Below are 22491 nucleotides of genomic sequence, written 5' to 3'. Positions count from 1 at the left end.
GCAGACCTGGTAATAATTGCTCAGTGTGCTTGGTGAGCTGTATCTCTCACGGTCCCGGTCTTTAATAGCCCAGTCTACTGTACTACAGTAAAAATCTTAGATCTCACCATGAGGCCATGCCCGATGGGCCATTTCATCACCTGCAGCCCTGTGGACTTTTGTTCCGGGCCAAGTAGCTGTACTATCTAGGCTAGAGCTGCCTCTGAACCTGTACCACACCTACTCTGATGAGCCAGCACAGCCCCTCATTAAGCATCTCTCTAGATAGAAACAGGGCTGGAGGGAGGCCAAGCGTCAGTCTAACTGTCTGCACCATTGAATGAAAGGGATAAATGCACTGGCAAGACACAGAGCCAGATTGTTCTATGTGTGTGTTTGTTTGCCTCGATAGATGAGAAGTATAGCGTAGGGGAAATTGCACTTGTATACCCAGTGCCACATTAACAGATATTTCTATTTCTTACAGCACTTCCAGTTTTATGGGACCTCCATGACTTGTTCTGTTAATATAACCCAACTGCTTGATGTCAACAGCAAGCAGCAGTTGGCTCTTTTAATCAGTTGCTCTTGTAGTGTTGAGTCTTTCTTTATCAACTCTGTTTATGTTTTGTATTGTTTTGTCCTCATTAGAACATCAAGGATGGTTTGTGTTTGTGATCCTTCATATCTGCGATTCTAAAACTGTTTGGGTGCTTTGTGGCTCCGCTGAGAAAAGGAGACAGCTGCCTCAGATGGCTGCTTTAGTCTACTCACAGAGCAGAGAAGTAAAGGGTGCAGCTTTGCTTTGCAGCATGGGCTGTTCTATTGCTTTGCAGCATGGGCTGTTCTATTGCTTTGCAGCATGGGCTGTTCTATTGCTTTGCAGCATGGGCTGTTCTATTGCTTTGCAGCAAGGGCTGCTCTATTGCTTTGCAGCATGGGCTGTTCTATTGCTTTGCAGCAAGGGCTGTTCTATTGCTTTGCAGCATGGGCTGTTCTATTGCTTTGCAGCAAGGGCTGTTCTATTGCTTTGCAGCATGGGCTGTTCTATTGCTTTGCAGCATGGGCTGTTATATTGCTTTGCAGCAAGGGCTGTTCTATTGCTTTGCAGCATGGGCTGTTCTATTGCTTTGCAGCATGGGCTGTTCTATTGCTTTGCAGCAAGGGCTGTTCTATTGCTTTGTAGCATGGGCTGTTCTATTGCTTTGCAGCATGGGCTGTTCTATTGCTTTGCTGCATGGGCTGTTCTAGAGCTCCAATCACTGTAGTAGCACCACCTCTTTCTGTCTATCTCTCTCTCTTTCTTTCTTTCTTTCTTTCTTTCTTTCACTCTCTCATTCTCCCTCTGTCTCCCTCTCTGTCTCTCTGTCTGTCCTTGTTTCAATACATAATTGAAGTGCAGGTGACTGCCCCGGCTGATTGAAGAATCCTGTTGGGCTGCCTGCCTGTAGATCTACAGTGCTTTTCTTGTTCTGTCTTCTTTCCTCCCTCTTTCCTCTCTTTACTCTCTTTACTCTCTCCTTCCTCTCTCTTTCCTCTCTCCTTCCTCTCTTTCCTCTCTCTTTCCTCTCTCTTTGCCCTCTCTTTCCCCTCTCCTTCCTCTCTCTCTTCTCTCTTTCCTTTCTCCTTCCTCTCTCTTTCCTCTCTCTTTCCCCTCTCCTTCCTCTCTCTCTTCTCTCTTTCCTTTCTCCTTCCTCTCTCCTTCCTCTCTTTCTTCTCTCTTTCCTCTCTCTTTCCTTTCTCCTTCCTCTCTCTTTCCTTTCTCTATCCTCTGTCTTTCCTCTCTCTTTCCTCTCTCTTTCCTTTATCTTTCCTTTCTCCTTCCTCTCTCTTTCCTTTCTCCTTCCTCTCTCTTTCCTCTCTCTTTCCTCTCTCTTTTCTCTCTCTTTCCTCTCGCCTAACTTTGGAGATAGTTGTTAGGAGGAGCGTCAGAGCCAAGAGTGGGATTGCGTGGGACAGGCTGAGATAGAGCCCTGTCCTTTAGTACTCCTCTCCTGACCCGACCTGATTGATTTCGAGTCACTCCTCTCTCCCTCTCTTCAGTGCTGCTCAGGAGGCAGACAGATGGATATCTTTCTCTCTCTTTCTATCTCTCTCCCTCACTCTATCGCTGTATCTCTCCCTCTTCCTCTCTGTATCTCTCTCCCTCTTCCTCTCTGTATCTCTCTCCCTCTTCCTCTCTGTATCTCTCTCTCCCTCTTCCTCTCTGTATCTATCTCCCTCTTCCTCTCTGTATCTCTCTCTCCCTCTTCCTCTCTGTATCTCTCTCTCTCTCCCTCTCTTTCTCTCTGTATCTCTCTCCCTCTTCCTCTCTGTATCTCTCTCTCCCTCTCTTTCTCTCTGTATCTCTCTCCCTCTTCCTCTCTGTATCTCTCTCCCTCTTCCTCTCTGTATCTCTCTCCCTCTTCCTCTCTGTATCTCTCCCTCTTCCTCTCTGTATCTCTCTCCCTCTTCCTCTCTGTATCTCTTTCTCCCTCTTCCTCTCTGTATCTCTCTCTCCCTCTCTTCCTCTCTGTATCTCTCTCTCTTCCTCTCTGTATCTCTCTCTCCCTCTCATCCTCTCTGTATCTCTCTCTCTTCCTCTCTGTATCTCTCTCTCCCTCTTCCTCTCTGTATCTCTCTCTCCCTCTTCCTCTCTGTATATCTCTCTCCCTCTCTTTCTCTCTGTATCTCTCTCTCCCCCTCTTTCTCTCTGTATCTCTCTCTCCCTCTCTTCCTCTCTGTATCTCTCTCTCCCTCTCTTTCTCTCTGTATCTCTCTCTCCCCCTCTTTCTCTCTGTATCTCTCTCTCCCTCTTCCTCTCTGTATCTCTCTCTCCCTCTTTTCCTCTCTGTATCTCTGTCTTCCTCTCTTTCTCTCTATATCTCTCTCTCGCTCTTTTTCTCTGTCTATGTATCAGTATCGGTGTGTCTGTCTGTCTCTCTCTCTGTATCTTTCTCTCTCTATCTCTCTCTCTCTCACTCTCTCCAGAGTCAAAAGGCCCTTTACTAAATGCCCTTAAACTAGCCAATCTTACACATACTGGGTTCAGAGAACTCAACCAAGCCGCTAGCAGGACAGTGTATAGGGCACAACTGCCACAGTCAGCAGAATTCACTCTGAATCGGAACGCTTGATTAAGACTCTGATGGAGAAGCAAGCCTGGATGGGGCATTAATGAAGCAGGACTGTATTGAGGCATTTACATTAACATTCCAACAGAGGCATAATTTCAAAGCCACTGGCGATAGTCCCATTTACACAGTACTTTGTTACACAGCTTTGCCTTCAACTGTGCTTTTTTTTATGTACAATTGAATTCCCAAAGACTCTCTGGTGCCCCGAATTAAACTTTAAGCAGGTGCTACTGCTTTTTAATCTCATACTCTGCATCTGTCTCACTTTTTAAGTATTTTTCATGTTTATTCTCATCCCCGAGAGCACTGTGCTGTTCTCGAAATTGCCCTACTGAATTATTTAGTGGGAAGTTTACTGTACCATACTCAACCTAGGACGGTGGAGCAGAGTAGCAACCCAGGAACACACCAAGGAGATAGTGTACAGTACATAGGATGTGTTTTGCTGTAAAGCAGAGAGAAAGGCTTCCTGAATGTAATAAGGACCAGCAGGCAGCAGTCATTGGTTGTGTTTGTTTGTAGTGCCTGCTGGGTGTTGCAAAACAATAGTCATGTAGATCGAGACGGGGCTATAAATGCTGTATATTTGTTTGTGCCAAAGTATAGTTTAGACAGACTCGAGTCCAATCAATATTGAGCGCACACGCGCACACACACAGTATGATGGTGCCCTCCAATTTCATCTGAGCTGCAGAAGAGATTCTTCTGTATTGAGGAGTTCTGCGTCAGAACAGAGTTTTCTGAACATAACTCTCTCTCTCTCTCTCTCTCTATATATATATATATATATATATATATATATATATATATATATATATATATATATATATATATATACATGGACTTTGAACCAGACAGCGCTGTGAGAAGCTGTGGGTCATTATATTCACTCTGTACTTCACTTGTACTTGAGTGATAAAATAGTTTCTACCCACTGGGCACAGACATCAGTTCAATGTTTAGTTCACGTGTATTCAATGTGAAATCATTAAAAATGTCACCATGTCATTAGATTTAGGTTAAAAGTTTAGTCAAACAAAATATGAAATGCCCTTATGTTGATTACTTTTGCAAATCCAATCAGTTTACCACATTGATTTAACACCATTACATTGTTTTCTTTGGTTGAAATTATGTGGAAACAACGTTGATTCAACCAGTACTTGCCCTGTTCGAGACATCTACCTGGGATATTGTATGGCTCACACTCACAGACTACGCTCCGGTATGAGAAAACCGTACAAGAATCCACTGACAATACTCAAGCTGTTATGTTGTACATGAAAAGAACAGAAAGGCCCACACTCCGTATGCTTATCATACTACCTTTAATGGCAACGTTCCGATCCGAACAGGATCTTCATCGGATCACACAGAAGTGTACACATTATTATAAGCCCAGCACCTGGGTTTTTAAAGGATGTAGGCGTATGATCATAACCAATGTTATGTTGAACAGCCAAAACTATAAAAACGTCAAACATAGATTCATCTGTCTGTTGGTTTCGGCTGGGTAATGAGGGCAACAAGAGAGCATACTGCCCCTCTCTCCGATCGTTCCAATTTAACACATAATCAAGTAAGACGTTCTGTATAATGACGACTGTGATTTCATTAGTATTTGATGAGAGCCAAGCAAGAGGAATACATTTTTAAACATAAGGGATGTTATTTTTAAATAATATGTATTTAACCAGGCAAGTCAGTTAAGAACAAATTCTTATTTACAATGAGGGCCTACTCCAGCTAGGCCCAGACAACACTGGGCCAATTGTGTGATGCCCAATGGGACTCCCAATCACAGTCGGATGTGATGCAGTCTGGATTCGAACCAGGGACTGCAGTGGCGTCGCTTGCACTGAGATGCAGTGCCTTAGAATGCTGCGCCATTGCTATTCTCATCACTCTGTTTTGCTTAAGTCCCCCAAAATATTGTGTTCATCATAGAAACTACATTTCCCTATATTTATTCATAACTTTTCATCTAAAAATATGGCAGCTTTTGCCAAGCTGTATCAGTCAAGACTAGACTTGTGCACAGTTAACTTGACATCCAGGCTGAAAAGGTTGGTTCTGGAAAGATGACTGGTATATATGATCCTTTTGATTTACGATGGAGTTTCATGAGAAATACATTTTCCCATTTATTTTAGACTAACGTTATTTAGAGTCATGATTCAGTATGGAAAGGAAATGATAGAATTTCTTGTGTAATTTGTAAGTTTAATTTGTTCAGTCATTTCAGATATTTTCCTATGTCAAAAGTACATTTCCTGAACTTTGTCCATGTACCTATAGTATGGCCATATGCCACAATCTCCAAGCAGCATTGTAGGCCTGTATCATGGGTCGGTAACAGGCTGCCAGCGCTAAAAAGCGTCCTGAGAGTGATTTTCTTTAACCAGGAATTCAGCAAACAAATCGTTTAGTTTAGGAAATCTGTTCCCAAATATTCCCACAAATAAAAGAAGAGACAAGTGATCGTGTTTCAATCTAATCAAGGTATGAAATTATTATTTTCAAATACAATCTTTTTTTGGCCTAGTTGTGGTGAATTTGAAGTGTACAAATTATAATTATGTTGCCCCAACCCCGTTTTATCTAAGGTGTTAGACATTGTCTGTCTTCATTACAGTATCCAGGGTTATTTAATTGTAAAATCAATGAGAGCTAACCGCCCTTTTAAAGGTGGGCAATCATGTTTGCTGCTAAAAATATGTTTTTTCCAATGAAGTGAAGAATAGAGTGGCTGGGAATGATAAAGGGATAATGGAGCACTAATTCTCAGAACCAGAACAGTCAAGCTTTGTCACCAGTCTGTAATGTTAGAGGTATTCTTTAACAAAACACACTTTCACTGAACCATTACACTTCTGAAGAGTTTTGGGTCCAGAATGGATGACTTCTGAGCTGGCCAGGTCAGTCATCAGTTTCAGCCTCTGTGTTGCAAAATTATGTTGTCAAGCCAATAAACAGGTTGAGGTGAGTGAGTAGTTTGGAGGGTCAGTTTCACACACACTCACACACACACACACATGTTTTGTTATTCTATCCTCATGGGAACCTAAAATTGATTTCCATTCAAAATCCTATTTTCCCTAGCCGTTAGCCTAACCCGTAACCCTAATGCTAAACCTAACCACTAACCCCTTACCCTAAGCCTAACCCGTAACCCTAATGCTAAACCTAACCACTAACCCCTTACCCTAACCTAATTGTAACCAAAACTCTAAATCTAACTTTCAAGCTTAAAGAGATACTTCGGGATTTGGGCCATCAGGCCCTTTATCTACTTCCCCAGTCAGATGAACTAGTGAATACCATTGTAATGTTTCTTTGTCCAGTATGAAGGAAGTTAGAGGTAGTTTCATGCGTCAATGCTAGCTAGTGTTAGCACAATGACTCGAAGTCTAGGGGATTTTACTAGCATGCTAGAAGATACCCATAGACTTTGTCATTGTGCTAACGCTAGTTAGCAATTGTGCTAGTGCTGTTCGCAAATTCCTTCAAACTGCACGCAGAGATATACAAATGGTATCCACAAGTTCATCTGACTCTGGGGAAGTAGATCAAGGGCGCCATTGCCAAAATCCCATATAATCCCTTTAAAATAGCCTTTGTCCTCATGTGGATGTGGGAAATGTACCCACTAGGGAGAATTCTTCTTGTTTAACTATTCTTGTGAGGACTTTTGGGGATTTTAGGTCCCCACAAGGATAGAAGAACCAACCCACACACACACCAAACCCCTTCAGAAATCAACCCCTGATCAACCTCCATTGTAATACCAAGAGCCCAAAAAAAGAGATGAAGCAGTTTTATTTAACAAAAGCCATCAAAGCCATCATTCCGGGTTGTTTGCGGCTGTGTGCCCTGTGACCTCTGAGAGAGTGTGAAAAGTTAAACTCCTCCCGCCCACACTCAGCCAGTCTCAGGCCCTCTCCAAGTCACGTCCCTCCTGCTTGGCCTGCTTGCACCACTGAGGGGGAAGATTGAAGTGGCGTCCTGCGTAGCGTGACTCTCCATGTCACTGAGCAGGTTGCTGATAAAACACCCAGACAGTGTCATGAGAAGTGCTGCTCTCGCTTCCTCTCTTCTTCTTTTTGCTCTTCTCCTCCTCGCTCTCTCCCCCTCTCTCTCTCCCTCGCTCTCCTCCCTCTCTCCATCCTCTCTTTCTCTTCTCTCTACTGGTGAATTTGTCTCTACAGTTTAACTTACCCTGACCTTGAGCATTGAGAAGGACCCACACAGCAGGGCTCCCATTTATCCAGTCCAATAGAGCCCTTTCTCATGTCCTCCAGTCAAATAGAGCTCTCTATCATGTCCTCCAGTCAAATAGAGCTCTCTATCATGTCCTCCAGTCAAATAGAGCCCTCTCTCATGTTCTCCAGTCAAATAGAGCTCTCTATCATGTCATCCAGTCAAATAGAGCCCTCTCTCATGTCCTCCAGTCAAATAGAGCTCTCTATCATGTCCTCCAGTCAAATAGAGCTCTCTATCATGTCATCCAGTCAAATAGAGCCCTCTCTCATGTCCTCCAGTCAAATAGAGCTCTCTATCATGTCATCCAGTCAAATAGAGCTCCCTATCATGTCCTCCAGTCAAATAAAGCTCTCTATCATGTCATCCAGTCAAATAGAGCTCCCTATCATGCCCTCCAGTCATGTAGCGCCCTCTATCATGTACTCCGGTCAAATAGAGCTCTCTATCATGTCATCCAGTCATATAGAGCCCTCTCTCATGTTCTCCAGTCAAATAGAGATATCTATCATGTCATCCAGTCAAATAGAGCTCTCTATCATGTCCTCCAGTCAAATAGAGCTCTCTATCATGTCCTCCAGTCAAATAGAGCCCTCTATCATGTCCTCCAGTCAAATAGAGCTCTCTATCATGTCCTCAAGTCATATAGCACCCTCTCTCATGTCCTCCAGTCAAATAGAGCTCTCTCTCATGTCCTCCAGTCAAATAGAGCCCTCTATCATGTCCTCCAGTCAAATAGAGCTCTCTATCATGTCCTCAAGTCATATCGCACCCTCTCTCATGTCCTCCAGTCAAATAGAGCTCTCTCTCATGTTCTCCAGTCAAATAGAGATCTCTATCATGTCCTCCAGTCAAATAGAGCTCCCTATCATGTCCTCCAGTCAAATAGAGCTCTCTATCATGTCCTCCAGTCAAATAGAGCTCTCTATCATGTCCTCCAGTCAAATAGAGCTCTCTATCATGTCCTCCAGTCAAATAGAGCCCTCTCTCATGTCCTCCAGTCAAATAGAGCTCTCTATCATGTCCTCCAGTCTTTTCCCAAAAGCTAATAAGGTTACTGCTTCGCTCCTCTCTCCACAACACTGACAGCCAGCTAGTAACCAATGCCATTTGGTATTTTGACTTGGGAATAACTCAATCTAGTCATAAAGGGCTAAAGGAATAGGTACAGTAGTCTAGTCACAAATTCAAAACAAGCCTGGTCTTCATTCAGCCTTTATCTCCTTGGTACCCTCGTAGGACCCTTTTCATCCAGCTGAACCTTGAAACTCAATGTCCTCTTTCTATCATCTCCCCAAATGTCTAAGTTACTGTATATTCGATGTTAAGAACTGTAGACTTGTATTGACTTGGATCTTTTCTTTTGATGTATTCCAGGGATTGTGTACTACAGGCCTTTAACCAAAAAATACACCAGATCGGTGCAGTGAAATGTGTTATTTTACAGGGTCAGCCATAGCAGTACAGCACCCTTGGAGCAAATTCGGGTTAAGTACCTTGTTAAGGGCACAAGGACAGATTTTTTTACCTTGTCGGCCCGCATATTTGAACCAGCGACCTTTCGGTTACTGGCCTATATACATATATATAGGCCAGTATATATATATATATATATATATATATATATATATATATATATATATATATATATATATATATATATATATATATATATATATATATATATATATATATATATATATGTGTGTGTGTGTGTGTATGTGTATGTACAGCCCTACAGTATATATACATTGAGCTCCAAAAGTATTTTGTTGTTTTGGCTCTGTATTCCAGCACGTTGGATTTGAAATAATACAATGACTGTGAGGGTAAAGTGCAGACTGTCAGTTTTCATTTGAGGGTATTTTCATCCTTATCGGGTGAACCAATTAGAAATTACAGCACTTAGATTACAGTCCACCCATTTTAGGGGACCAAAAGCATTGGGACAAATTCACTTATACAGTGCATTCGGAAAGTATTCAGACACCTTGACTTTTTCCACATGTTGTTATTGTTATTCTACAATGGATTACATTTTCATGCTTTGTCATCAATCTACACACAATACCCCATAAGGACAAAGCAAAAACCTTTTTTTTTTTTTTTGCAAATATACACTACCGTTCAAAAGTTTGGGGTCACTTGTAAATGTCCTTGTTTTTGAAAGAAAACAATTATTTTATCCATTAAATAACATCAAATTGATCAGAAATACAGTGTAGACATTGTTAATGTAGTAAATGACTATTGTAGCTGGAAATGGCATTAACATTTTTTATGGAATATCTACATAGGCGTACAGAGGCCCATTATCAGTAACCATCACTCCTGTGTTCCAATGGCACGTTGTGTTAGTTAATCCAAGTTTATCATTTTAAAAGGCTAATTGATCATTATAAAACCATTTTGAAATTATGTTAGCACAGCTGAAAACTGTTGTCCTGATTAAAGAAGCAATAAAACTGGCCTTCTTTAGACTAGTTGAGTATCTGAATCATCAGAATTTGTTGTTTCGATTACAGGCACAAAATGGCCAGAAACAAAGACCTTTCTTCTGAAACTCGTCAGTCTATTCTTGTTCTGAGAAATGAAGGCTATTCAATGCGAGAAATTGCCAAGAAACTGAAGATCTCGTACAATGCTGTGTACTACTCCCTTCACAGATCAGCGCAAACTGGCTCTAACCAGAATAGAAAGATGAGTGGGAGGCCCCGGTGCACAACTGAGCAAGAGGACAAGTACATTAGAGTGTCTAGTTTGAGAAACAGATGCCTCACAAGTCCTCAACTGGCAGCTTCATTAAATAGTACCAGCAAACAGTGAAGAGGCGACTCCGGGATGCTGGCCTTCTAGGCAGAGTTCCTTTGTCCAGTGTCTGTTATTTTCCCCATCGTAAACTTTTCTTTTTATTGGCCAGTCTGAGATTTGGCTTTTTCTTTGCAACTCTGCCTAGAAGGGCAGCATCTCGGAGTCGCCTCTTCATTGTTGACGTTGAGACGAGTGTTTTGAGGGTACTATTTAATGAAGCTGCCAAAAACAAGGACATTTCTAAGTGACCCCAAACTTTTGAACAGTAGTGTATACATTTTTTTTTTTAAACACAGAAATATAACATTTACATAACTATTCAGACCCTTCACAGAGTACTTTGTTGATGCATCTTTGTCAGTGATTGCAGCCTAGAGTGTTTTGGGGTATAATGCTACAAGCTTGGCACACCTTTATGTTCGATCGGGTTAAAGCCCGGGCCCTGGCTCGGCCACTCAAGAACATTCAGAGACTTGTCCCGAAGCCACTCCTGCGTTTTCTTGGCTGTGTGCTTAGGGTCATTATCCCCAGTCTGAGGACCTGAACGCTCTGGAGCAGGTTTTCATCAAGGATCTCTCTCTGTACTTTTCTCCGTTCTTTCTGATCTTTCCCTCGATCCTGACTAGCCTCCGAGTGCCTGCCACTGAAAACTTCCCCACAGCATGATGCTGCCACCACCATGCTTCACCAAGTTCAACCTTGGTTTCATCAGACCAGAGAATCTTGTTTCTCATGGTCTGAGAATCCTTCAGGTGCCTTTTGGCAAACTCCAAGTGGGTTGTCATATGCCTTTTACTGAGGAGTGACTTCTGTCTGGCCACTCTACGATAAAGGCCTGATTGATGGAGTGTTGCAGAGAATCTCTGGAGCTCTGTCAGAGTCACCATCGGGTTCTTGGTCACCTCCCTGACCAAGGCCCTTCTCCCCCGATTGCTCAGTTTTGTGGAAAAGTCAAGGGTCTGAATATTTTCAGAATGCAATGTATGTATGTGTATTCAACTAGTCAAAAGATTAGTATTTGGTCCCACATTCATAGCACGTAATGATTACATCAAGCTTGTGACTCTACACATTTGTTGGATGCATTTGCTGTTTGTTTTGGTTGTGTTTCAGAAAATTAATGGTAAATATTATATTGTGTCATTTTGGAGTCACTTTTATTGTAAATAAGAATAGAATATGTTTCTTAAGTCAGTTAAGAACAAATTCTTATTTACAATGACGGCCTACCAAAAGGCAAAAAGGCCTGGGAGAGACAACATAACATAACACTACATAAAGAGAGACCTAAGACAACAACATAGCATGGCAGCAACACACCATTACAAGAACATGGTAGCAACACAACATGGCAGCGGCACAACATGGTAGCAGCACAAAAAAATGGTACGAACATTATTGGGCATAGACAACAGCACAAAGGGCAAGAAGGTAGAGACAACAATACATCACGCAAAGCAGCCACAACTGTTAGTAAGTGTCCATGATTGAGTCTTTGAATGAAGAGATACATGTGGGTGCTACCATGATTACAGGTAGTCCTGAATAAATTGTGAATAATGATAGTGATAAAGTTACAGATGCACAAATATCATACCCTCAAGACATTTTGGGGGGGTGTATGATATATGTAACTTACTCACAATTTGTTACTGTCCCAATACTTTTGGAGCTCACTGTATGTACAGTATGCCAATGCTATACATATTTGAATGTTATGATGCACTAAAAACTTTTAACACATCCCCATCAGCCAGTAAAAGCTTGTCAACGCTGGCAGAGAAGTAGTAGAAAGCAGCGTACCGCCCCCACACACTCCCAGCATTGGCTTAATGGGAGAGACTGTGTCGCTGCAAGGGCGCGCACGGGGAGCCAGGGGATTGTGGGAGCTAAGACAGAATGTCAGAGCCCAACGCGCCCCTCTGTCTCTCTCCGCCCCGTTCGATGCAAAGTTAATTACTGCAGGATTTGCCATGCGGCAAAGAGAGGCAGCCAGAACCAAAATACCCAGCTCACACATTACTTTCATCTCAACATTAAACTATGCTTTTGTCTTATATGGCTCCCTATTCCCACATAGTTGGCCTCGACTCCAGGCTTTTCCATCTCCCACCAGCTTAATGATAAACAAGACTTGGAAGTATGGTAATGCAGGACTACTACCACATAACTTTAGGGAATGTGGAACCATGTGGGATGAAGATCTAGCTATTTCACATGTGGAAGGACATTTGGTCCATCATTTTCATGTGGCTTTTAACTACTGTACACTCGTGTGCATTATGTCTGTTTTATGACCGCTCTGAGTTATTCAGTATCTTGAGATCCTACAGTAAAATAATAAGAGATCCATTGGTTAAAGAATGGGGATGGCCGCCATTCTATGTGGCCTGACCAATAATTGTTCTATTTTGTGTGCTGTTTTGAGCTGTTTTAATTTTTTGGGGACATAATGTTTACACCATCGTTTCCTATGACCGAAAAGAGCTTCTGGACATCAGAGGTTGACGAGCTGGATGCCTGACGAGACTGCATCAGCAAGTGGATAATCCGCCTTTACCCTTTTTCTACTGGTGAACGTGGAATCACGGAAGAATAAACTGTATGCGCTCCGTTCGAGACTATCCTACTAACGGGACAATAAAAACTGTAATATCGTGGCTGAACAAGGACATGGATAATATACAGTTAGCTGGATTTTTCCATGCAGCGGCAAGATTGGGGGGTGGTGTGTGTCTCTTTGTCAACAACAGCTAGTGGAAGTCTCAAGGTTTTGGTTGCCTAAGCTGGAGACCCTCATGATGGGGTGGCAGGTAGCCTAGTGGTTAGAGTGTTGGACTAATAACTGAAAGGTTGCCAGATCAAATCTCTGAGCTGACAAGGTAAAAATCTGTCATTCTGTAAAAACCTGACTGTTCCTAGGCTCTCATTGAAAATAAGAATTTGTTTTTAACTGACTTGTCTCGTTAAATAAAGATAAAAAAATGAGCTGTAGACCACACTATTTTCCCAAATAGTTTTTATCTATATTCTTCGTAGCTGTCAATTTGACAGAACAAACCAATCCTGGCACTAAGACCACACTTAACGAGCTGTATAAGGACATAAGCATACAAGAAAATGCTCATCCAGAGGCGGAGCTCCTAATGGCCAGGAACTTTAATGCAGGAAGACTGAAATTTCTACCAGTATGTCACGTGCAGCTAGAGACTGTAGTGACTGTAATGACTGTAGTGGAATAGGTGGAATGGTATCAAATACATCAAACATATGTTTGATCCCATTTCATTTGATCCGTTCCAGACGTTATTATGAGCCGTTCTCCCCTCAGCAGCCTCCACTGACACAGAGACACGTACAAAGGTCTCCCTCACCCTCCATTTGACAAATCTGACCATAACTCTATCCTCCTGATTCCTTCTTACAAGCTAAAATTCTAGAAGTACCAGTACGCTCAATACGGAAGTGGTCCGATGAAGCTAATTCTAAATTACAGGACTGTTTCACTAGCACAGACTGGAATAGGTTCCGAGATTCATCCGATGGCATTGAGGAGTATACAACATCAGTCACCGGCTTCATTAATAAGTGCATTGACGACCTCGTACCCACAGTAACCGTACGTACATATCCCAACCAGAAACCATGGATTACAGGCAACATCCGCACTGAGCTACATCCGCACTGAGCTAAAGGCTAGAGCTCTTGCTTTCAAGAAGTGGAACACTAATCCGAACACTTATAAGAAATCCCTCTACGCCCTCCGACAACCATCAACAGGCAAAGTGTCAATACAGGACTTAGATCAAATCCTAATACACCGGCTCTGACGCTCATCGAATGTGGCAGGGCTTGCAAACTATCATCGATTACAAAGATAAACCCAGCCGCAAGCTGCCCAGTAACACAAACCTGCATGAGAGAACCAGCTGTTCCGGATGATGGTGTGATCACGCTCTCCATAGCCAGTGTGAGTAAGACCTTTAAACAGATTAACATTCACAAGGCCGCAGGGCCAGACGGATTACCAGGACATGTACTCCGAGCATGCGCTGACCAGCTGTGTCTTCACTGACATTTTCAACCTCTCCCTGACCTAGCCTGTAATACCTACATATTTCAAGCAGACCACCATAGTCCCTGTACCCAATAACGCCAAGGTACCCTTCCTAAATGACTACCGCCCCGTAGCCATGGAATACTTTTAAAGGCTGGTCATGGCTCACATCAACACCATTATTCCAGAAACCCTGTACCCACTCCAATTTGCATACTGCCCCAACAGATTCACAGATGATGCAATCTCTATTGCACTCCACACTGCCCATTCCCATCTGAACAAAAGGAACACCTACATGAGAATGCTGCTCATTGACTCCAGCTCAGTGTTTAACACCATAGTTCCCTCCAAGCTCATCACTAAGCTAAGGACCCTGAGACTAAACACATTCCTCTACAACTGGATCCTGAACTTCCTGACTTACCACCCTTAGGTGATGAGGGTAGGCAACAACACACCGCTGGCCATGCTGACACTCAACACGGGGGCCCATCAGGGGTGCGTGCTTAGTCCCCTCCTGTACTCCCTGTTCACCCATGACTGCGTGGCCAGGCACAACTCCAAAACCATCATTAAGTTTGCAGACGACATGACGGTGGTAGGCCTGATCACAGACGACAATGAGACAACCTGTAGGGAGGAGGTCAGAGACCCGGCAGTGTGGTGCCAGGACAACAACTCAACGTGAGCAAGACAAAGGAGCTGATTGTGTGCTTCAGGTAAAAGCGGGCCGAGCATACCCCTATTTGGTTAAGGGCTCGTAAGTAAGCATTTCATGGTAAGGTCTACTACACCTCTTGTATTCGGCGCATGTGTCAAATAAAATTTGATTTGATCCACACAGATGGGATGTGAAAAAAAGCCTATCTCAGTAGGCAGGCTTGAGGTCAGTCGCGACCATCGAAGGTCAAACGACCAATCGCTCTCTACTCTGGGCTTCCCTACATAACATCTGTTCACGTTTGACATTAGGGCTGGTAGTAATGGTATTGTGAGACAGAGATTACACAGACAGAGATCAGACAGATTGGGTGGGGGCTGGATGGCTTCACAGTCACTTACAGCAGACACACTTGGACGCGTTCGGGCATTACTCACAATCAACTAGGCACAGGATCCTACCTCCACCTGGACTGGCTAACGTCTCTGCGCTCCCTCCTCGTAAATACAGCCTGTCTGCCCTCATAATGTACCTAGTACCGCCACTACATGTCCTTGCAATAAACCCTCTCACTCAACAGCAACTGTGGCCATAGAGAGAGAATTATTAGAACGGAAAAAAGCATGCTTTACTCCTATAGGTACACTCAATATGGCCACCTCTCCACCCATCACAGACCCATTGACATGAAAGGGAAAGCCTTGAAAGGGAAATATTTAGTTATTCTATTTCTATGGCAGAGGCCTCATGAGCTGGGAAATCTATCTTCATATCCACTCAGCATAAAGACATACGTGACCTTTCACAGCATTTCCAGTTGACATTTTCATTTTCTATGTTTAATCGGGCACTCCTGGTTCACTCCTCCCAGTGAGTGGTTGGTTATGTATTATTAAGATGATTACATTTACATTGTAGTCATTTAGCAGATGCTCTTATCCAGAGTGACAATTATACTGTAGCATTCTTGAGGCCCCGTACTGAGCTGATGCTCCCTTGATCTAATGCCATTCAAATAAACAACTCCTGGGTCGGTCTCTCTCTTTGTTAGCCGCACAGCAGTTAGTTGTTTGTTTTACTGCTGTTTTTCTGAGGGAAGGAGCAAATGCTCCCTGTGTCCCTTTGAATAGGATGCCCATCGGGTGGCCAATCTTATCTTCCGCTCCGGAGGGATCGAACGCTGTACTTCGCTGAGGCTTCATGGACTCATCTCTTGCTCCATCCTTTAACCTTCACAGGAGCTCTCCTTTTTGTTTGTTATGATAGAGGGTCTAATTTTAGTCAGGCAGTCAGGATCGGGCCCCTGGCAACACATTCTCTGTGGTAGAATCTCAGTACTTTCAACTCGGCAACCTTTTGTTGCCAACGGACTGAGGTACTTATTACAGGAGTGTTTTCCATCCATTTCAGGTCTTAAAAGGTTATGCAGACCCCCTGTAGCCCCCATGTATATATGAAGCGGTATCATCTCCCGTCGACTCTAGCCTACACAAACACAGGCCACACAGCCCTCACAATGGAGATGTCAAGGGTTAATTCGAGTGATCCTTCACTCAACAGAAGGCCGCTGGGGGGGGGGGGGGGGGGTTGACGACCTGGACTCAGGTTTATATATCCATGGTTCCAGACCCCGTAGGAATCATTAGGATTGAGACGTCTCTTGACACCACCATCAGCAGCAGACAGAAGTTTACCCCTGGCCGGCCCCTCTTGACACAGCCCTCACATAACCATCACACAGCCCTCCCAGACCCCACTCCCACTCATATACACCAGCAGTGTGGAAGACGCTTACTTTAACCTGGCCAAACTGTAAAGTTCTTACTGTAAAGTAAAGTCACACTTTTGTGGGGCTCTTAGATGAGGGTGTCGATGATGTTGAGAGAGGCTGACAGAGCCATTAGTCATCTCTGGATGTAAGCCGGCTTTAAGTGCTCAGTGCTTAGAGGTATTAAAGGCGCTATTTGTCAGTCCAATTAACCAACTCATTTAGCTTGTGGGTACGTGTGATTAATTATTTATTGTGTCCAGGTTTGCCTGCGTTCCTGTGGTGGGTTGCAGGTTTCCAGGTTGGTTAGTGTACAGTACACAGCTCCATATATTGCTGACAGGCGTTAATGTGTTGGAAAGCACTGGTGTGATCACAAGGAAGGAGGGAGTGTCCTCTGCAAACAAGGACGTTTTCAGACAACACAACAGTAGTGAGCTTGATTACCAACAACGACGAGACAGCCTACAGGGAGGAAGTGAGCTCACTCGGAGTATGGTGTCAGGAAAACAACCTCGCACTCAACATTAACAAAACAAAGGAGATGATCGTGGACCCCCCTATCCACATCGAAAGGACAGCAGTGGAGAAGGTGGAAAGTTTTAAGTTCCTCGCCGTACACATTACAGACAAACTGAAATGGTCCACCCACACAGACAGTGTGGTGAAGAAGGCGCAACAGGAGGCTAAAGACATTTGGCTTTTCACCCAAAACCCTGACAAACTTTTACAGATGCACAATCGAGAGCCTCCTGTCGGGCTGTATCACAGCCTGGTAAGGCAACTGTACCGCCCTCAACCACAAGGCTCTCCAGAGGGTGGTGCGGTCTGCACAATGCATCACCGGGGGCAAACTACCTACCCTCCATGAGACCTAAAGCACCCAATGTCAAGTCCAAAAAGATCATCAAGGACAACAACCAACCGAGCCACTGCCTGTTCACACCGCTACCACCCAGAAGGCGAGGTCAATACAGGTGCATCAAAGCTGGAACCGAGAGACTGAAAAACAGCTTCTATCTCAAGGCCATCAGACTGCTAAACAGCAATCACTAACTCAGAGAGGCTGCTGCCTACATTGAGACCCAATCACTGGCCACTTTAATAAATGGATCACTAGTCACTTTAAACAATGCCACTTTAAATAATGCCACTTTAATAATGTTTACATAGCTTACATTACTCATATCATATGTATATACTGTATTTTATACCATCTATTGTTGTTGGAAAATTGTTAGATTACTTGTTAGATATTACTGCACTGTGTAGAATTTCGCTACACTCGCATTAACATCTGCATGTGACTGATTTGATTTGAGGGAAAGGATAGAGGGAGGAGTGGCGGTGCTATGATTTACCACGGTGTCTAACCATATTTCAACTTGTTGTGATTTCTTATTCACGACATGATTGCATGGGATATTTCATTCCATTAGGCAGAGGGAAAATGTCACTACTTACCTCTCCACTTATATTTCACTGGGGCCGGCATGGCGGGCTGCAGCGCATCACTGTTTGCTAACATCACAGTATCAGGCTGTGTCTCATCACAGTCACATAATAATCCCCAGTTTACAATTGGCTCATTCATCCCCCTCCTCTCCCCTGTAACTATTCGCCAGGTTGTTGCTGCAAATGAGAATGTGTTCTCAGTCAACTTACCTGGTGAAATAATGGATAAATAAAATAAAACATTTGTGATGCATCCCAGCGTCTGTCCGGTCTGCCTTTATCACTAGAGCCAAGGCAACTTTAATGCAGGGAAACTTAAATCAGTTCTACCAAATTTCTTTCAACATGTTAAATGTGCAACCAGAGGGAAAAGATTTCTAGATCACCTGTACTCCACACACAGAGACGCTTTGCAAGTTGGTAAATCCAACCATAACTCTATCCTCCTGATTCCTGCTTACAATTAAAAATTAAAGCAGGAAGCACCAGTGACTCAGTCTATAAAAAAGTGGTCAGATGAAGCAGAAGCTAAACTACAGGACTGTTTTGCTGGCACAGACTGGAACATGTTCCGTGATTCTTCCGATGGCAATGAGGAGTACAACACATCAGTCACTGGCTTTATCAATAAGTGCATCGAGGACGTCATCCCCACAGTAACTGTACGTACATACGCAAACCAGAAGCCATGGATTACAGGCAACATTCGCACTGAGCTAAAGGGTAGAGCTGCCACTTTCAAAGTGTGGGAGGGCTTGCAAACTATTACAGACTACAAAGGGAAGCACAGCCGCGAGCTGCCCAGTGACATGAGCCTACCAGACGAGCTAAATCACTTCTATGCTCGCTTCGAGGCAGGCAGCACTGAGGCATGCATGAGAGCATCAGTTGTTCTAGATGACTGTGTGATCACGCTCTCCGTAGCCGATGTCAGTAAGACCTTTTAAACAGGTCAACATACACAAGGCTGCGGGGCCAGGCGGATTACCAGGACATGTGCTCCGGGCATGTGTTGACCTTACTGGCAGGTGTCTTCACTGACATTTTCAACATGTCCCTGATTGAGTCTGGAATACCAACATGTTTCAAGCAGACCACCATAGTCCCTGTGCCCAAGAACTCAAAGGCAACCTGCCTAAATGACTACAGACCCGTAGCACTCACGTCAGTAGCCATGAAGTCCTTTGAAAGGCTAGTAATGGCTCACATCAACACCATTATCCCAGAAACCCTAGACCAACTCCAATTTGCATACCACTATAACAGATCCACAGATGATGCAATCTCTATTGCGCTCCACACTGCCCTTTCCAACCTGTACAAAAGGAACACTTATGTGAGAATGCTATTCATTGACTACAGCTCAGCGTTCAACACCATAGTTCCCTCAAAGCTCATCACTAAGCTAAAGATCCTGGGACTAAACACCTCCCTCTGCAACTGGATCCTGGACTTCCTGACGGGCCGCCCCCAGGTGGTGAGGGTAGGTAGCAACACATCTGCCACGCTGATCCTCACCACTGGAGACCCCCAGGGTTGCGTGCTCAGTCCCCTCCTGTACTCCTTGTTCACCCACGACTGCATGGCCAGGCACGACTCCAACACCATCATTAAGTTTGCAGACGACACAACAGTGCTAGGCCTGATCACCGACAACGACGAGACAGCCTATTGGGAGGAGGTCAGAGACCTGGCCGGGTGGTGCCAGAATAACAACCTATCCCTCAACGTGACCAAGACTAAGGAGATGATTGTGGACTACAGGAAAAGGAGGACCGAGCATGCCCCCATTCTCATCAGCGGGGCTGTAATGGAGCAGGTTGAGAGCTTCAAGTTCCTTGGTGTCCAGTCAAGTTCCAGTCAGTCTCTGTAGGGGCAGAGGGGCAGTGTCTTGAGGAGGAACTCAAACTCAAATGTAGACCTGGGACACCATTATCATTCGTTATCAGGTAGAACAGAGAACCAGCAGTCTCCGGACCTCGTAGGGTAAGAGTTGAATACCCCTGCCCTACAGTGTTATGAACCTAGACTGCATTATGTGTGTGTGTGTGTGTGTGTGTGTGTGTGTGTGTGTGTGTGTGTGTGCGCGGTGGGGGGCGGGTTGGAGTCGTGTGAGTGCTGGTGGGTAGAGGGGCGGGTTGGTGCCGTGTGGGTGGGTAGAGGGGGGCAGGTTGGTGTCATATGGGTGCCGGTGTGTAATTTTGTGTTTGTTCAATGCCAGTAAGCTGCTCAGACTGGCGGAACGCATTTCTCTCCTAATCATTGGTAGAGCTCTTATTGGCTTAACAGAATCAGTTAATATGCTGTAATGGGTGTAAATGCTCTTGATTAGTTGTTCTCTCCTCCCCTGGTGCGTAGAGGGTAATCAGCCTACTGCTACAGCCTACTGCTACAGCCTTTCTGGGGATATCTATATGCTCACTTAGCTTGGATTTATACTTTGTGAAGACTATGAAAATACATAATGAATATATATTTTTTCATTATTTGTGAATATTAGGGATGCAACGGTACAGTGGGCCCACGGTTCAGTATGTATCACGGTTTGTGGGCCACGGTAACTGTACCGTAACGGTACCGTACGGTAACGGCACTTGTATGACTCTCATACAGGGGACGAGTTTGCAACACGTAGCTCTTCATCTCCCAAACCAGTACATAGTGAACCATCACAGTGAGGTAGCTTCCAGTACATAGTGAACCATCACAGTGAGGTAGCTTCCAGTACATAGTGAACCGTCACAGTGAGGTAGCTTCCAGTACATAGTGAACCATCACAGTGAGGTAGCTTCCAGTACATAGTGAACCATCACAGTGAGGTAGCTTCCAGTACATAGTGAACCGTCACAGTGAGGTAGCTTCCAGTACATAGTGAACCATCACAGTGAGGTAGCTTCCAGTACATAGTGAACCATCACAGTGAGGTAGCTTCCAGTACATAGTGAACCGTCACAGTGAGGTAGCTTCCAGTACATAGTGAACTGTCACAGTGAGGTAGCTTCCAGTACATAGTGAACTGTCACAGTGAGTTAGCTTCCAGTACATAGTGAACCGTCACAGTGAGGTAGCTTCCAGTACATAGTGAACCGTCACAGTGAGGTAGCTTCCAGTACATAGTGAACCGTCACAGTGAGGTAGCTTCCAGTACATAGTGAACCATCACAGTGAGGTAGCTTTTTTTTTATAATTTTTTTTTTTTTTAACCAAGCAAGTCAGTTTTAAGAACAAATTCTTATTTACAAAGACAGCGTAGCTGCCTAACTGCCTTGTTCAGGGGCAGAACGACAGGTTTTTACCTTGTCAGCTCGGGGAATCAATCTAGCAACCTTTCGCTTACTGGCCCAATGCTCTAACCACTAGGCTACCTGCCACCCCGTTTGAGTTGCTCTGGATGTCCAACTATCAGTGGAGAGAGCTAGATATTGTGTCTGTGTCAATATGTTTTAAATTTCTCTCCATGATGTTTCATAGTGTTTGGGAATTACTTTGCCGCTGAAATGTGTGCGGGAGGGGACATTGTCACATTGTTTTCATCAGGTGATGAAATCCTGAATCAGTAACCACAGAATAGGGCTGCAAATCTTTGGCTATGAATACTCCCACTGCTTTCGTTATTTCTTTGTTTTTCTGAATTTGTAGCAAATTGTTGTTGGAAGGCAACGGCGAGAGATTGTTGTGTTTTGGCTAATGAGTGGACTCTCCTTGCTCCAGCTCCACCTGCAAGGGTTACGGCCAGGTGATGGCCACATAATTGACACATCATGTAAGAATTGTTTCCACTTGAGTAGCTGATGGTGACAAAGCAATGCTTGCAGACTGTACTTTGTTTGTTTATGGTCTTCTTACCCTCGTCATTGTATTGACCGTTGAATCCAAAATGTTCCTACACAGCGGATTTGAAAGACGGTGGTGCCTCTTCAAATTTGCTTCTCTCTGTCTCGCTATCGCTCGCCATTGTCAGGTTGGAGCTGAGAGAATATTTGTTTTTAGTTTTGCCTTTCTTCATGGGGCCCTTTTAGGGGGATTTCCTACTGAGAAGTCATTGCAAATTGTCCATAGGTTGTTTAAGGGGAGGGGGTTGTGGACACTGCAGTTTCTACATTTTGAGACATTGCTGTGGAGTAAAGTTTGTCAGCCCTCAGGAGCCCCCTAACGGCCTGGGGCCCCAAGCAGTTGCCTGCCTTGACTGTTCACAAGCTGGGCGTTTGGTTCTGTGGATCTGAATGTACAACTTGTGTGTAGTGTGCAGCACAATAAGCAAGTTTTGGAAATTATAGGAAAATTACAGGCATATCATAATTCCGAGGTTCACGTGTACGTATTGAACTGTAGAGGGCGTACCGAACGGTTCGACAACATACTGTGTACCATTGCATCCCTA

The 22491-nt window shown here is 44.1% G+C and overlaps 1 protein-coding gene across 5 annotated transcripts in view; it reads left to right on the top strand.

The window, feature by feature from the left end:
* Positions 1-22491, top strand: part of LOC110498022 (tetraspanin-9) — a 430712-nt gene that overhangs the window by 364943 nt on the left and 43278 nt on the right. The gene's annotated exons all lie outside the window — the stretch shown is intronic.

The sequence above is a fragment of the Oncorhynchus mykiss genome, chromosome 2, assembly GCF_057628025.1.
Source record: "Oncorhynchus mykiss isolate SJ-2025 chromosome 2, ASM5762802v1, whole genome shotgun sequence".
In the NCBI taxonomy this organism is placed as follows: domain Eukaryota; kingdom Metazoa; phylum Chordata; class Actinopteri; order Salmoniformes; family Salmonidae; genus Oncorhynchus; species Oncorhynchus mykiss.
The sequence above is the reverse complement of the archived record's forward strand: the minus strand, read 5'-3'. Positions and strand labels throughout refer to the sequence as shown.